The sequence below is a fragment of the Neoarius graeffei genome, chromosome 28, assembly GCF_027579695.1.
Source record: "Neoarius graeffei isolate fNeoGra1 chromosome 28, fNeoGra1.pri, whole genome shotgun sequence".
In the NCBI taxonomy this organism is placed as follows: domain Eukaryota; kingdom Metazoa; phylum Chordata; class Actinopteri; order Siluriformes; family Ariidae; genus Neoarius; species Neoarius graeffei.
Window position 1 is genome coordinate 9,545,045 of NC_083596.1, and position 9,473 is coordinate 9,554,517.

The window sequence follows — 9,473 nt, forward strand, 5'->3', positions numbered from 1 at the left end:
GTGATGACCTGGCGACTTGTCCAGGGTGTACCCCGCCTTTCGCCCGTAGTCAGCTGGGATAGGCTCCAGCTTGCCTGCGACCCTGTAGAAGGATAAAGCAGCTACAGATAATGAGATGAGATGAGATGAATGCTCCTGTGTATTTTAAAGAAAATTTCCAACATAGTACAAATTCACGCACCAGAAATAGTATTCATACTTTTAATATTACCCATGTTGGGCCTTTTAGTAAAAATAGTTTTTATTTCACTGGTGCTTCACTGTGGAATGATCTACCTCTGTCTGCCTGATCTGCTCAAAATAAATGTATTTTTAAGAAAATGGTTAAAGATAAGGGGCGGCACGGTGGTGTAGTGGTTAGCGCTGTCGCCTCACAGCAAGAAAGTCCTGGGTTCGAGCCCCGGGGCCGGCGAGGGCCTTTGTGTGCGGAGTTTGCATGTTCTCCCCGTGTCCGCGTGGGTTTCCTCTGGGTGCTCCGGTTTCCCCCACAGTCCAAAGACATGCAGGTTAGGTTAACTGGTGACTCTAAATTGACCGTAGGTGTGAGTGTGAATGGTTGTCTGTGTCTATGTGTCAGCCCTGTGATGACCTGGCGACTTGTCCAGGGTGTACCCCGCCTTTCGCCCATAGTCAGCTGGGATAGGCTCCAGCTTGCCTGCGACCCTGTAGAAGGATAAAGTGGCTAGAGATGATGAGATGAGATGAGGTTAAAGATAATTTTATGTCACAACTTCTAGTCAGGGGCGGCACGGTGGTGTAGTGGTTAGCGCTGTCGCCTCACAGCAAGAAGGTCCGGGTTCGAGCCCCGTGGCCAGCGAGGGCCTTTCTGTATGGAGTTTGCATGTTCTCCCCGTGTCTGCGTGGGTTTCCTCCGGGTGCTCCGGTTTCCCACACAGTCCAAAGACATGCAGGTTAGGTTAACTGGTGACTCTAAGGCCAAGTTTACATTAGACCGTATCTGTCTCGTTTTCTTCGCGGATGCACTGTCCGTTTACATTAAAACGCCTGGAAACGCCGGGAAACGGGAATCCGCCAGGGTCCACGTATTCAATCCAGATCGTGTCTGGTCTGGTGCTGTGTAAACATTGTGAATACGCGGATACGCTGTGCTGAGCTCTAGCTGGCGTCGTCATTGGACAACGTCACTGTGACATCCACCTTCCTGATTCGCTGGCGTTGGTCATGTGACGCGACTGCTGAAAAACGGCGCGGACTTCCGCCTTGTATCACCTTTCATTAAAGAGTATAAAAGTATGAAAATACTGCAAATACTGATGCAAATACTGCCCATTGTGTAGTTATGATTGTCTTTAGGCTTGCCATCCTTCCACTTGCAAGTGGTAAGTGACGCGCATGCCCGACATGCACTGAGATCACACACACAGCGGCTCAGTCCCAAATCACTGCTTGTGCGCTCCACTCACGCGCTGTGTGAGCTGCGCAGGGCCGGAGTGCGCACCCTCCAGAGGGCACTCGCTGTTCAGGGCGGAGTGATTTGGAGCGCAGGATGCCTGTGGAGCCGAGCGTATCCGTGTATTGGCGTTGCTGTGTGCACGCGAATCGTGTATTGGCGTTGCTGTGTGCACGCTAATCGTTTTAAAAACGTTAATCTGATGATCTGCTGATACGGTCTAATGTAAACCCCACCTAAATTGACCGTAGGTGTGAGTGTGAGTGTGAATGGTTGCCTGTGTCTATGTGTCAGCCCTGTGATGACCTGGCGACTTGTCCAGGGTGTACCCCGCCTTTCGCCCGTAGTCAGCTGGGATAGGCTCCAGCTTGCCTGCGACCCTGTAAAACAGGATAAAGCGACTACAGATAATGAGATGAGATGAGAACTTCTAGTCAACAGTCAGTCTGCTTTTATATATTACTGATGTTAAAATTGTGTAATATATTGAAATTTTCAGTATTATTATTTTTCTCTTTTTGGATATATTACTCTTATTTTATTTATTCAGTTTATTGTGATTTATTATTAGTATTATTATTGTATTTTATGTTTTTTGGTGCTATTTTGTTTACCTATTTAAGGACCACAATGGAAATAAGTATTTTTACTTTTTGTGTTATCCTCCGCAATATTTATATTTATATTATATGTTCACATGTTATGTATATGTTTCTATTGCGAAATAAAGCAATCAAAAAAAAAGAAAAACTTGTACACAGTCAAATCTAAAGCTGTAATAGACTACACACACGCAAAAAAAAATTACCAAACACATTCATAATTAGTCAATTATCTATTATAAACACCAGGATTTTGTTTTGTTTTTGAAAGAAAGAAAGCACAACTTTATTCATCACACACTTGTGAAATTTCCTCTCTGCATTTAACCCATCTGAAGCAGTGAACACACATACGCTACCATTCAAAAGTTTGGGGTCACCCAGACAATTTTGTGTTTTCCATGAAAAGTCACACTTTTATTTACCACCATAAGTTGTAAAATGAATAGAAAATATAGTCGAGACATTTTTCTGGCCATTTTGAGCATTTAATCGACCCCACAAATGTGATGCTCCAGAAACTCAATCTGCTCAAAGGAAGGTCAGTTTTATAGCTTCTCTAAAGAGCTCAACTGTTTTCAGCTGTGCTAACATGATTGTACAAGGGTTTTCTAATCATCCATTAGCCTTCTGAGGCAATGAGCAAACACATTGTACCATTAGAACACTGGAGTGAGAGTTGCTGGAAATGGGCCTCTATACACCTATGGAGATATTGCACCAAAAACCAGACATTTGCAGCTAGAATAGTCATTTAGCACATTAGCAATGTATAGAGTGGATTTCTGATTAGTTTAAAGTGATCTTCATTGAAAAGAACAGTGCTTTTCTTTCAAAAATAAGGACATTTCAAAGTGACCCCAAACTTTTGAACGGTAGTGTACGTGAGCAATGAGCGCACACACACATACCCAGAGCCGTGGGCAGCCATGCTAACAGCGCCCAGGGAGCAGTTTGGAGTTCGGTGCCTCGCTCGACAGCACCTCAGCCCAAGGCCGTCCCATATTAACCTAACCGCATGTCTTTGGACTGTAGGGGAAACTGGAGCACCTGGAGGAAACCCACACAGACACGAGGAGAACATGCAAACTCCACACAGAAAGGCCTCCACCGGCTGCTGGGCTCGAACCCAGAACCTTCTTGCTGTGAGGCGACCGTGCTAACCACTTACACCACCGTTTTTGTTTCAAACAACATACAGTCCTGAATAAAGATGCCTTCACAAATAACGAAATTAAATGTTTATAATTTTTTTTTTAAATGCTATAAGTCTCTGATGTAATATGCTGCTTTCTTTATTGATAATCAAACATTTTTTGTCACATTTAATTTTGTGGCGGCACGGTGGTCTAGTGGTTAGCGCTGTCGCCTCACAGCAAGAAGGTCCTGGGTTCGAGCCCCGGGGCCGGCGAGGGCCTTTCTGTGTGGAGTTTGCATGTTCTCCCCGTGTCCGCGTGGATTTCCTCCGGGTGCTCCGGTTTCCCCCACAGTCCAAAGACATGCAGGTTAGGTTAACTGGTGACTCTAAATTGACCGTGAGTGTGAATGGTTGTCTGTGTGTCAGCCCTGTGATGACCTGGTGACTTGTCCAGGGTGTACCCCGCCTTTCGCCCGTAGTCAGCTGGGATAGGCTCCAGCTTGCCTGCGACCCTGTAGAAGGATAAAGCAGCTAGAGATAATGAGATGAGATTTAATTTTGTGCTGTTTGGAAATTTTAAAAATCCACCTTTTGGTGAAATCACTTCATCTCACACTGAAAAAATGCGGAAAAATCTCATCTCATTCTCTCTAGCCGCTTTATCCTTCTACAGGGTCGCAGGCAAGCTGGAGCCTATCCCAGCTGACTACGGGCAAAAGGCGGGGTACACCCTGGACAAGTCGCCAGGTCATCACAGGGCTGACACATAGACACAGACAACCATTCACACTCACATTCACACCTACGCTCAATTTAGAGTCACCAGTTAACCTAACCTGCATGTCTTTGGACTGTGGGAGAAACCGGAGCACCCGGAGGAAACCCACGCGGACACGGGGAGAACATGCAAACTCCACACAGAAAGGCCCTCGCCGGCCACGGGGCTCGAACCCAGGACCTTCTTGCTGTGAGGCGACAGCGCTAACCACTACACCACCGTGCCGCCCTGCGGAAAAATCGAATCTTTAATTGAAATAAGTTTATTCAGGAAAAAAACCCACAAACCTATCATAAAGAAATAATTATTCTCAAGACAAAAACACATGTCTCACTCTTATTGGCACCCCTGCGTTTAATACTTTGTACAACCTCACTTTTGCTTGGTTCACACATTGGCGTTTCAGCCTTATGTATGTACGGCGTATCAGGATATGTGGCAGTAAGAAAGGAACATCACAGCATCGCCAGTTTATATAGCTAATACTCTAGGATGCGTAATACGATTTCCTTGTACGGTAAGCCAGGGTGCAGCATATTTTTAAGTCCGCACTTAAAAATTCGTTGGACATACATAGCAGCTTTGATATATCATACATACGTCATGTAAAAACGAAAGGTACGCAGCAGTGACGCAGCAGGAACGTTGCTCGAACACCTATTCCACCATGCGAACGCTTTAGTTGACATGTGTCTGATGAAGGTGGCTCCAGGGCTGGCTGGGTGGATGCAGCTGATGTCTTCCCTTTTCCCTTGCCCTTCTTGGGTCCTGACTTCTTCACTGGCATGATGCTTTCTTGTGAACCTGTGAACGCCGCAGATACGCTGCAGGTACGCAGCAGCAACGTCACACATAAGAATGAAACGCCATGCTAACGAAAGCAATGAAACGGTTATGCCACAGCAACGCATCATATGCCATGCATACGCCTCAATATGCCATAACTTTATGTCCCTTGAACCCCATACAAACCCCAGATACGCCACAGGAAACGCCACAGAAACGTCACAAATACGCGGTGTACATCACACGACTTTAATTTTAGACAAAATACGTCTCATTTCTTGGCGTTTGACCCACACGCCACTTACGTGGCAAGATACAAGACAGTGTGGCAGTAGCCTTTGGCAGTAAAACAGCACTGAGTCTCTCCTATAATATTTTATATATAAGGTTGGAGATACAGAGCAGGGCATCTGAGACCATTCCTCTTTACATAATCTCTCCAGGTCATCCAGGGTCCTCGGCCCTCTCTTGTGCTCTCTCCTCTTCAGCTCAGCCTACAGGTTTTCATTGGGGTTCAGGTCAGGGGACTGAGATGGCCATGGCAGAAGCTTGATTCTGTGCTCACTAACCATTTCTGTGTTGATTTGGACATATGCTTTGGATCATTGTCCTGCTGGAAGATCCAATGACGACCCAGTTTTAGTTTCCTGGCAGAGGCGGCCGGATTTTTATTTAAAATGTCCTGGTATTTCATGAAGTCCATGATGCCATGTACCCTAACAAGGTTTCCATGGCCTTTGGAGGAAAAACAGCCCCAAAGCGTCACAGACCTTCCACCATATTTTACAGTTGGGATTGATTTCCTTTCATTATAGCCATCCTTCTTTTTATACCAAATCCATCTTAAGTGTTTCTTGCCAAAAAGCTCCATTTTTGTTCCATCAGACCAAAGAACACAGTTCCAGTTAAAGTTGTAGTAATGTTTCACAAACTTCAGATGCTTACGTTTGTGATTAACTAACAGAAAAGGCTTTTTTTCTGGCATACCTTCCAAATAACCTGTTGGCATGGAGGTGGAGTCTGATGGTGGTTTTGGAGATTTGGAAACCCCAATATTTTACTTTTTCTTGTAATTCACCAACAGTGATCCTTGGGGATTTTTTTGTCTCTCTTACCCTCCTCCTCACTGCATGGGGGCAAAATAAACTTGGGTCCTCTTCCAGGCAAGTTAGTAACAGTTCCAGTTGGTGTCCATTTTATTATTATTATGGCGGCACGGTGGTGTAGTGGTTAGCGCTGTCGCCTCACAGCAAGAAGGTCCGGGTTCGAGCCCCGTAGCCGGCGAGGGCCTTTCTGTGTGGAGTTTGCATGTTCTCCCCGTGCCCGCGTGGGTTTCCTCCGGGTGCTCCGGTTTCCCCCACAGTCCAAAGACATGCAAGTTAGGTTAACTGGTGACTCTAAATTGACCGTAGGTGTGAATGTGAATGGTTGTCTGTGTCTATGTGTCAGCCCTGTGATGACCTGGCAACTTGTCCAGGGTGTACCCCGCCTTTCGCCCGTAGTCAGCTGGGATAGGCTCCAGCTTGCCTGCGACCCTGTAGAACAGGATAAAGCGGTTAGAGATAATGAGATGAGATGTAGTTATGACATTATCTATCTATCTATCTTCTGTTCAACACTGCCACTCTTGCACGGTTTTTATCTTCATTTATCACAATTCTTGCTTTTAGCACTATTAATGCATATTCACATGTACAAAGCACATTTTTTTTTTAAAGATATTTTTTGGGCTTTTTTTCACTTTTATTGGATAGGACAGTGTAGAGACAGGACAGGAAATGAGTGGGAGAGAGAGACGGGGAGGGATGGGGAAATGACCTCGGGTCGGAATCGAACCCGGGTCCCCGGATTTATGGTATGGCACCTTAGCCACCTGAGCCACGACGCCCCGACAAAGCACATTTTTAAAAATTTGTTTATTCAATATTAAAATGTTAGTGCAAATAACATAATAATATATGGATGACACAAGAAAGTACATGTACTTATTTCCATTGTGGTCCATGATAAAAAAAAAATACACGTAACATAGTTCACTAGCACCAATAAAAAATAGTGATCAATAGGTAAGTAGAGAGATATATTAAAAGTGGAAAATTACGTTTAATAAAATACAAAATGACTGGATTCTTGACTGTTAACTAGAAATTTGAACTGAGATTTACTCCTAGCACCTTTGACATTTGATGATATATAGATTTTTTTATTGTTACATTTTTATCTGTAGGGTGGCACAGTGGTGTAGTGGTTAGCACTGTCACCTCACAGCAAGAAGGTCCTGGGTTCGAGCCCCGGGGCCGGCGAGGGCCTTTCTGTGCGGAGTTTGCATGTTGTCCGCGTGGGTTTCCTCCGGGTGCTCCGGTTTCCCCCACAGTCCAAAGACATGCAGGTTAGGTTAACTGGTGACTCTAAATTGACCGTAGGTGTGAATGGTTGTCTGTGTCTATGTGTCAGCCCTGTGATGACCTGGTGACTTGTCCAGGGTGTACCCCGCCTTTTGCCCGTAGTCAGCTGGGATAGGCTCCAGCTTGCCTGCGACCCTGTAGAACAGGATAAAGCGACTAGAGATAATGAGATGAGATGAGATGAGATGCGATTGAAATCTTATAACTATATTCTGGAGGTCTTGTATTTTTATGTTCTAAAGAGTGGGCCCCAAACTCCATGGTCTTCCAGAGAGATTAAAGTGCCATTCCACCATTGGATGTATTCTTTGGCATAAAATACAATATATTTTATGACAACATGACTAGACAGAGAAATCTTTTAGCTTCAAAATGATATATCAAACATAATTTTTGACAACGACAAGTATACTAATTTTGCGACCAAAGCCACCTACCCTTTTAATTTCCGCACGGTAGTGAAACGTGATGTCATCGGCAGGTTCCCCTTCTTGTGTACCACGTCACGTATGACGTGGCACAGATTATCAGCAATGACGAATAGAACGCGATTTCCACTTGTCGATTGCTCTGCCGATATTCACCATCGACCGTCTCCTTTGGGCATCACTTGCTATTTTCCTTCGCTTCTTTTCCGAAGCTGACGATCACGTTCTATCCGCTATTGCTGATAATCTGTGCCACGTCACACGTGACGTGGTACACAAGAAGGGGAACCTGCCGATGACATCACGTTTCACTACCGTGCGGAAATTAAAAGGGTAGGTGACTTTGGTCGCAAAATTAATATACTTGTCGTTGTCAAAAAATTATGTTTGATATAGGGGAGAGTGGGGAGGAGTGAGCCATGGGGAGAAGTGAACCACTTAAAATTTTTCTAAATTTAGCCAGGGTTTATCCCAGTTAACTTGTCATATGAAGTCACCAGGGAATTCCCCTGACTTCAACCCACAGTGGATGGAAGCCTGGCACCCTGCTCACAATAGGAGAACAAAAGTCTAAAATTCAAGGTAGTAAGTAAATATTTCACTTAACATGTTTTTTCATCCTATTGTCTAATAAACCAAGATAACAATCACATTGTTGTTGTTGTTTATTAGGCATGTACTATGGTATTGTGTGATGACATAACCTGGGCCACATCCTTCCGTTCAAATGTAGGTCGACATCAGAAGCAATGGCGGGTCGTTTTGGGAGGAGTGAGCCACACAGTGCATGGGAGGAGTGAGCCTAGGCTCACTCCTCCCTTCAGTGGCCCACTCCTCCCTTAACTAATCTTGTGTCATGGTGATACATTACCGTACTAATACTCATCTCATCTCATTATCTCTAGCCGCTTTATCCTTCTGCAGGGTCGCAGGCAAGCTGGAGCCTATCCCAGCTGACTACGGGCGAAAGGCGGGGTACACCCTGGACAAGTCGCCAGGTCATCACAGGGCTGACACAGACACAGACAACCATTCACACTCACATTCACACCTACGGTCAATTTAGAGTCACCAGTTAACCTAACCTGCATGTCTTTGGACTGTGGGGGAAACCGGAGCACCCAGAGGAAACCCACGCGGACATGGGGAGAACATGCAAACTCCACACAGAAAGGCCCTCGCCGGCCCTGGGGCTCGAACCCAGGACCTTCTTGCTGTGAGGCGACAGCGCTAACCACTACACCACCGTGCCGCCCCCGTACTAATACTCATCTCATCTCATCTCATTATCTCTAGCCGCTTTATCCTTCTACAGGGTCGCAGGCAAGCTGGAGCCTATCCCAGCTGACTACGGGCGAAAGGCGGGGTACACCCTGGACAAGTCGCCAGGTCATCACAGGGCTGACACATAGACACAGACAACCATTCACACTCACATTCACACCTACGGTCAATTTAGAGTCACCAGTTAACCTAACCTGCATGTCTTTGGACTGTGGGGGAAACCGGAGCACCCGGAGGAAACCCACGCGGACACGGGGAGAACATGCAAACTCCACACAGAAAGGCCCTCGCCGGCCCCGGGGCTCGAACCCAGGACCTTCTTGCTGTGAGGTGACAGCGCTAACCACTACACCACCGTGCCGCCCCGTACTAATACTTTTATATGTAATTAAGGTATGGGGCTATAATCAACAGATTACCAATAATCCTACCAACCAGTCGTTGGCATCAAACGTACTTTAGACCAGTTCATGTTTGATGTGGTCTTTTAACACATTCATTTTTGTATGCTGGGATGGCATACGAGGTACCTATACTTCTGTTGTAGGCTTTAAGAAGCCTTGAGTTCCAATTTCAGGTTAGTTGGTTATTTGGCTAAGCGTGCCCATTACTAGTATCTCATTTCAGATTATTTTGGTGTT